This window comes from Poromitra crassiceps, assembly GCF_964638095.1.
Source record: "Poromitra crassiceps genome assembly, chromosome: 12".
Taxonomy (NCBI): domain Eukaryota; kingdom Metazoa; phylum Chordata; class Actinopteri; order Beryciformes; family Melamphaidae; genus Poromitra; species Poromitra crassiceps.
In genome coordinates, this window is record NC_139632.1 from 873,542 (window position 1) to 879,474 (window position 5,933).

A 5,933-nucleotide genomic window follows, 5' to 3' on the forward strand; every position below is an offset into this window, starting at 1 on the left:
CCATATTCCCCAGGCGAGGCTCAGGAGGCTGCTGAAGGGACTTTCACCATGTCACCATATTCCCCAGGCGAGGCTCAGGAGGCTGCTGAAGGGACTTTCACCATGTCACCATATTCCCCAGGCGAGGCTCAGGAGGCTGCTGAAGGGACTTTCACCATGTCACCATATTCCCCAGGCGAGGCTCAGGAGGCTGCTGAAGGGACTTTCACCATGTCACCATATTCCCCAGGCGAGGCTCAGGAGGCTGCTGAAGGGACTTTCACCATGTCACCATATTCCCCAGGCGAGGCTCAGGAGGCTGCTGAAGGGACTTTCACCATGTCACCATATTCCCCAGGCGAGGCTCAGGAGGCTGCTGAAGGGACTTTCACCATGTCACCATATTCCCCAGGCGAGGCTCAGGAGGCTGCTGAAGGGACTTTCACCATGTCACCATATTCCCCAGGCCAGCTTTAAATCAACACTGGCAGGCCTTCCATCAGCGGCTGCTGTCTTTGAGCTCACCTGTGAAAAGTCTTCAGGCATTGGCTCAAAAGGCCTGCAGAATAATGGCACCTCGCTTCTTCAACTAAACTGCTTCCAAATCTCCAGTTTGGACAGGTGCCCAAGCTCTCTCTTCGCAAGTTCAAAGGTCAACAGGGCAAGCTCAATACCAGGGGTCGTGACGACCATGATCCCGAACCTTTTGACCTCTCTTCAAAGAGGGCAACGTGGCTCCAGACAAAACACCAAGGGTCTCTTTTATTAATAGAGAAAGCACTTTGCTGTCCTACCCAAGTCAGATTGTCTCATCTAATCCTTCATTTCATTTCATTGATATACATACAACATTTGCCACGTCTGATGACATGGATCACAGCATTTATAGCCTAGGCTAATTTGCAATGCCCCTCCCTAGATGTTATTAAAAGCACCCGTTAAAAGCAAAGTGCAGTAAAATATACAGTAAACATAAACGAGGATATCATAAAATCAGTCAATCAATTAATCAATCAAATTGAAGATATCAAAAACATTATTTTAAACCTGCCAACTTGGGCTGTTGAAAGATATAGTTTCATCGAATGGGCTTGAGTTGCATGAGGTTGCTACATGACGCCCGTGGTCCTGGGCCGAAGTTGCCCTTGTTGTTGTTTTTTACGCGATTTTCAGAAAACGCTTCAAAAGTCCTAAAAGTGGTCGTCCTTTGTGAAGATTATCTTGCTGAACACAAAGTTCACTGTTTCATAAACTTTTGTTAACCACAGACCTTATTTCATGGATTTAACCAAAATTCCCATGCAAAAATCCCATTGACTTATACACGTAAGAAGCATGTCGTGCAGAGACTTCTGGGTAAGCCTACAAAAAGACGTCATCACTGTGGTCCTCTATGGTGGATGAAATGCCTTGTTTCGTACGCCTGACCCGAAAGAGGGCCTGACTTTGGCTCTCTGAATGCACTGACAGACAGTAGGGTTTGGTTGGCTGCACCACAAAGGAGGATGCTGCCAGCCGCGTGTGAGGGCATCACTCCTGTCTATTAAAGGATGGGTTTACTGATGGGGAATATGAATATATATTAATTCTTAAAAAATCTTAAATTTCGAATCCGTTGAAATTTTTGAAATTGCTTGTTCACAGCCAGAGAAAGAAATAAATGAAAAAAAAAAAAAAAAAAAAAATGGGCCAGGTGACGCGTTTCGACGCGAAACGCGTCACCTGGCCCAATTTTTTTTTTTTTTTTTTTTTTCTCTGGCTGTGAACAAGCAATTTCAAAAATTTCAACGGATTCGAAATTTAAGATTTTTTAAGAATTAATATATATTCATATTCCCCATCGGTAAACCCATCCTTTAAGAGGTCACATTCTCATTAAAAGCCACACAAACTAATCATCATCTCCTTAACCTCACTGGAGCAAGCAAGAGGAGAACAAATCAAACACAGCCAGTTCATAGCCATCATACTTCTGAAATGACTCATTGGCTAATAGTGCGCACCACGATGGGCTCTGTGAATATATGAAGAGGACAGCTCCAAGCCAAGGTTGCTTACTGTGTTACCCATTACCGGTATGTTGGGCAATTTTAAGTGAACTTTGCTCCCAATGGAACCCAGAGGATTTAATTCCCAAGCGTATTTAACATTAACTTTTTGATATCATAATTACTATATAACTATGTTGAAAAATAAAGTGCACAGGCTAACCCTGTAACAAATACAATTTTAATAAAAAAAAAACACAACACATACTGTACAAATGTATGCAGTAAGTCTGCCAATAATTGTGTTGGTCCTTGCTTTTTTTTTTTTACCAATATATCAAAAGAATAACCATATACCGGTAGGTCTGCACATATGTGTATGTAAGATAAAAGTGTTGGCAAGGGAAGAGAAACAAAGCAATACAAAAGGAAAAGTAAACTGAAGGGTAGAGTCGTTTCAAACTTGGAGAACACGCTAACATAGCCCTCCACTTCCTCATGCGCTTATTTTCTGTCCAATCATTCATTGCTTTTATGATCCTATCTGCTACAAAAACACCCACAAATGCCAATGGACTGCGTTCATTAAGTTGACTTTACACAGCGGCACGCAAAAACTTTTCTTAGGGAAAGATAGACGGGGGGGGGGGGGCGGGTACTAGGAGATATCACAATACTAGAATTTCTACTTCGATACCGAAACCCAGGAAAATATCGATACTCAGGAAGACAGATGGACGGACAGAGTCATGCTTCTCCATAATCTAGGCCCGGTAAAACTCATTAAAAACGTTTGAGCTTACACAGCAGATTAGCCCTGCCTGCTGTAGTCATGATCAGAACACTTTGGCCAGGTCGTTCAGCTGGAAATACAGCCTTAGTATCCTGAGCCAAATGAACAGCAAAGGACCAACCAAAGCTGTGCATTTATTTTAACAGAGCGCATTTTTTGAATTGACATGATAGCAGTGGCTTCTTAAACATAATACATCCGTTCCTTATACAAGTATGGCAAGCTGATGAAATGATCCTATCTCACTTAACCATATCAGTCTCCTAGTAGTAAACAAATATGAAATTAATTAGCGTACTAGTTTGTGACAGATTATCCTATTCAGGTATATAAAGTGCATGTGGGCCAGGTATGTGTGGAGGAGCGCTCTGGTTTGCTTCCAATGTATTTTTTTTGTGTGCTGATTAAATTCACCTAGCTAGCCTCGTCTACAACACATCACACTTACTATTAGAAAACAGATAGGCAGGTGTGACAAACAACATGAGGTACAGTGAAGCTGTGGGAGAGGATGTGGTGTCTCCCTTCAGCAGCCTCTGCATCCAAGTTCTTCATGTGATTAAATGATAAGACATTATAAGCAATAGGTGGTAGCTAACTTCAAACAACTAACGTTATTACATAGACACTGGCTGGTCTAAATAGGGCAATCCATCACCAATGTGAACAACCACCAGAGTTTCAGAAAAAGCATTAATTTATTATTTTTCGTTCTTAAGAGATCCTATCCAAACTTATGATAATCGCCAGTGAGTGCATGTGAGAATTGTTTCAATGTTGGGCCTAAAATAAATGGTCTATTTGTAAAACGCCTTTGAGATCACTCTTGTTATTGTTATTTGGCGCTATATAAATAGAAGATTGTTTGATTGACTTAACCATCACGTCACTATTTGGATGGTAGGCTCAGACTTTATTGCCAAAGGGCTCGAGCATAATAAAGTGGCTAAACATCATGCTGCAGATCAAAGTGTATGTGGCGAGTTTATATTGCATTAGTTTAGGTCAGGTTAACCCTCAATTTCACATTTTAAATCTATGTTGACAACGCTAGGCTCGTTGAGCTAACGTCAACGTTACATGTCAATGCGCTATTATGAAGCATGGCTGCAATCCTGTAGTGTATGCACATAGAGAAGAACCTTAGCTCAGGCTCTAGACAAGAACATCTCGCTGCCTGGCTGTTGGTTGGCTAGCAAGCTAACGTTAGCCAAGCTTCACTGTTAGCAAACTAGTCACCAATATAAACAACTGTGTGTTTTTCTGACTGTCTTACAGGCAGGGAATGAGCCAGGGTTAACAAGCATGTCAGTGGCAAAGCGGGCTAGCTTTGCTACGTTATATACAGGCTGACGTCCCCATTAGCAGCTAGCCTAGCTGCCGCTGTTAGCCCTTCTAGCTAACAACTGACACATGGGTGCTGCTGACAGCGATGTGGACACAAGCCGCAGCAGCATTATTGATCAGAAGAGAAGACACTTACCCAGAACCACCCGGACACTTTGAAGATCACCTCCGAGTCATAATGAGGCGACAGCAGCCGTTATCTGAAGCTAAACGTCGTTAGAGAATAAAGCGCACTGGGTTTGGTAGGAAAAGGTGCTCGCTGCTACACACAAGGCAAGGTATCAGGCTGAAGGCAAGGCAAGGCAAGGGGAAGGTGTTGTGTGATGACAGCTCAGTCAAACACAAATGAGTGACTGTTGTTGGAGCGCGTGAACTGGCCTGAACTGGCTGTCTGTCTGATGGCAGGAAGTGACGCGCCGTGACGTCAGGGGAGGGGACCTATGCAAGGTGAATAGTCTCCTTTAGAATAACTATTATTATAGGGGGAGATCTCTATTCTCATTCACTCTGTTCATCATGCGTCTGGCAGGCAGGCAGGCAGCACATGACATTTTTTCCAATCTGGGTCATAGGCATCATCTGCCAGTGTTGTAGCAAGTTGAGTCTCGAGTCAACTTGTTTTATGGGGAGTCACTGACTCCACATAAAACACAGCATAACCTTCAAGATCCTCCTCCTCACCTACAAATCCCTGCCTGGGCTGGCCCCGCTTATCTGACGGAACTACTCCAACCGTACACCCCCCCCCCTGTACGTGGTCTCCGTTCCTCCGAAACTGGACTTCTTTCCAGCCCTCGCACCAAGTGTTCCACCCTTGGTGACCGAGCAATGTCAGCTGCTGCTCCCAAGCTCTGGAGCTCCCTTCCACCCTCCAGCCGTGACTCTGACTCCATCCCCACCTTCAAAAACACACTCAAAACGCACCTCAACCTGGTGACCAACTACAAGAAACGTCTAACCTCTGTGCTTGCCAACAAGGGTTTCTCCACCACCAAGTACTAAGTCATGTTGTGCTAGGGGATCAAATACTTATTTCACACAATCAAATGCAAATCAATTTCTATATTTTATATAATGTAATTTTTCTGGATTTCTTTGTTGATATTGTGTCTCTCACTGTTAAAATAAACCCACCATTAAAATGATAGACCATTCATCTCTTTGTCAGTTGGCAAACTTACAAAATCCGCAAGAGATCAAATAATAATTTCGTGCACTGTATGTGTGTGTGTGTGTGTGTGTGTGTGTGTATATATATATATATATAGAGAGAGAGAGAGAGCGAGAGAGAACAAGATAATTTTAGTATATTTTTTCTTAAAGATTAGACTAAACTTTATACTACTAATTGTTGCAACTCTAGTGAAGATCTTGCTTTCAAAGTCAAACAAGAGCTACTGAAGCAGTCTTCTTTGAGATATGCACACTGCCCTCGCATGACAGTTATTGCAGCCAGGCCCCCTCCCTCTGCTACGGCCAACTTGCAAAGTGAACAAAATGTGCTCCAGGCTCATTCAGAGGGGCTTCGATGCAAGCAGCATCGATGCAAGCAGCATCTTCCAAGCCTGGGTAAACCCAGCCGCCACGTGACCTAAACTTACGCTACAGGCATAGCCTGGGACGTCACGTTGAAAGGCTGGGTTTACCCAGGCTAGCATCTTCCATGCCTTCTGCAGTGGAGCGCTCACTGACGCACAGGCCAAGAACAACAGAAAGGCCCATCCTCCACTGATGCTTCAGATGTCCTAATCCTTGCTCTTCGTCACTTGTGCAAACAGAATTCCACCTAATGATATGGGACGGCAGTGTTTTCATTTGGCCCAGTT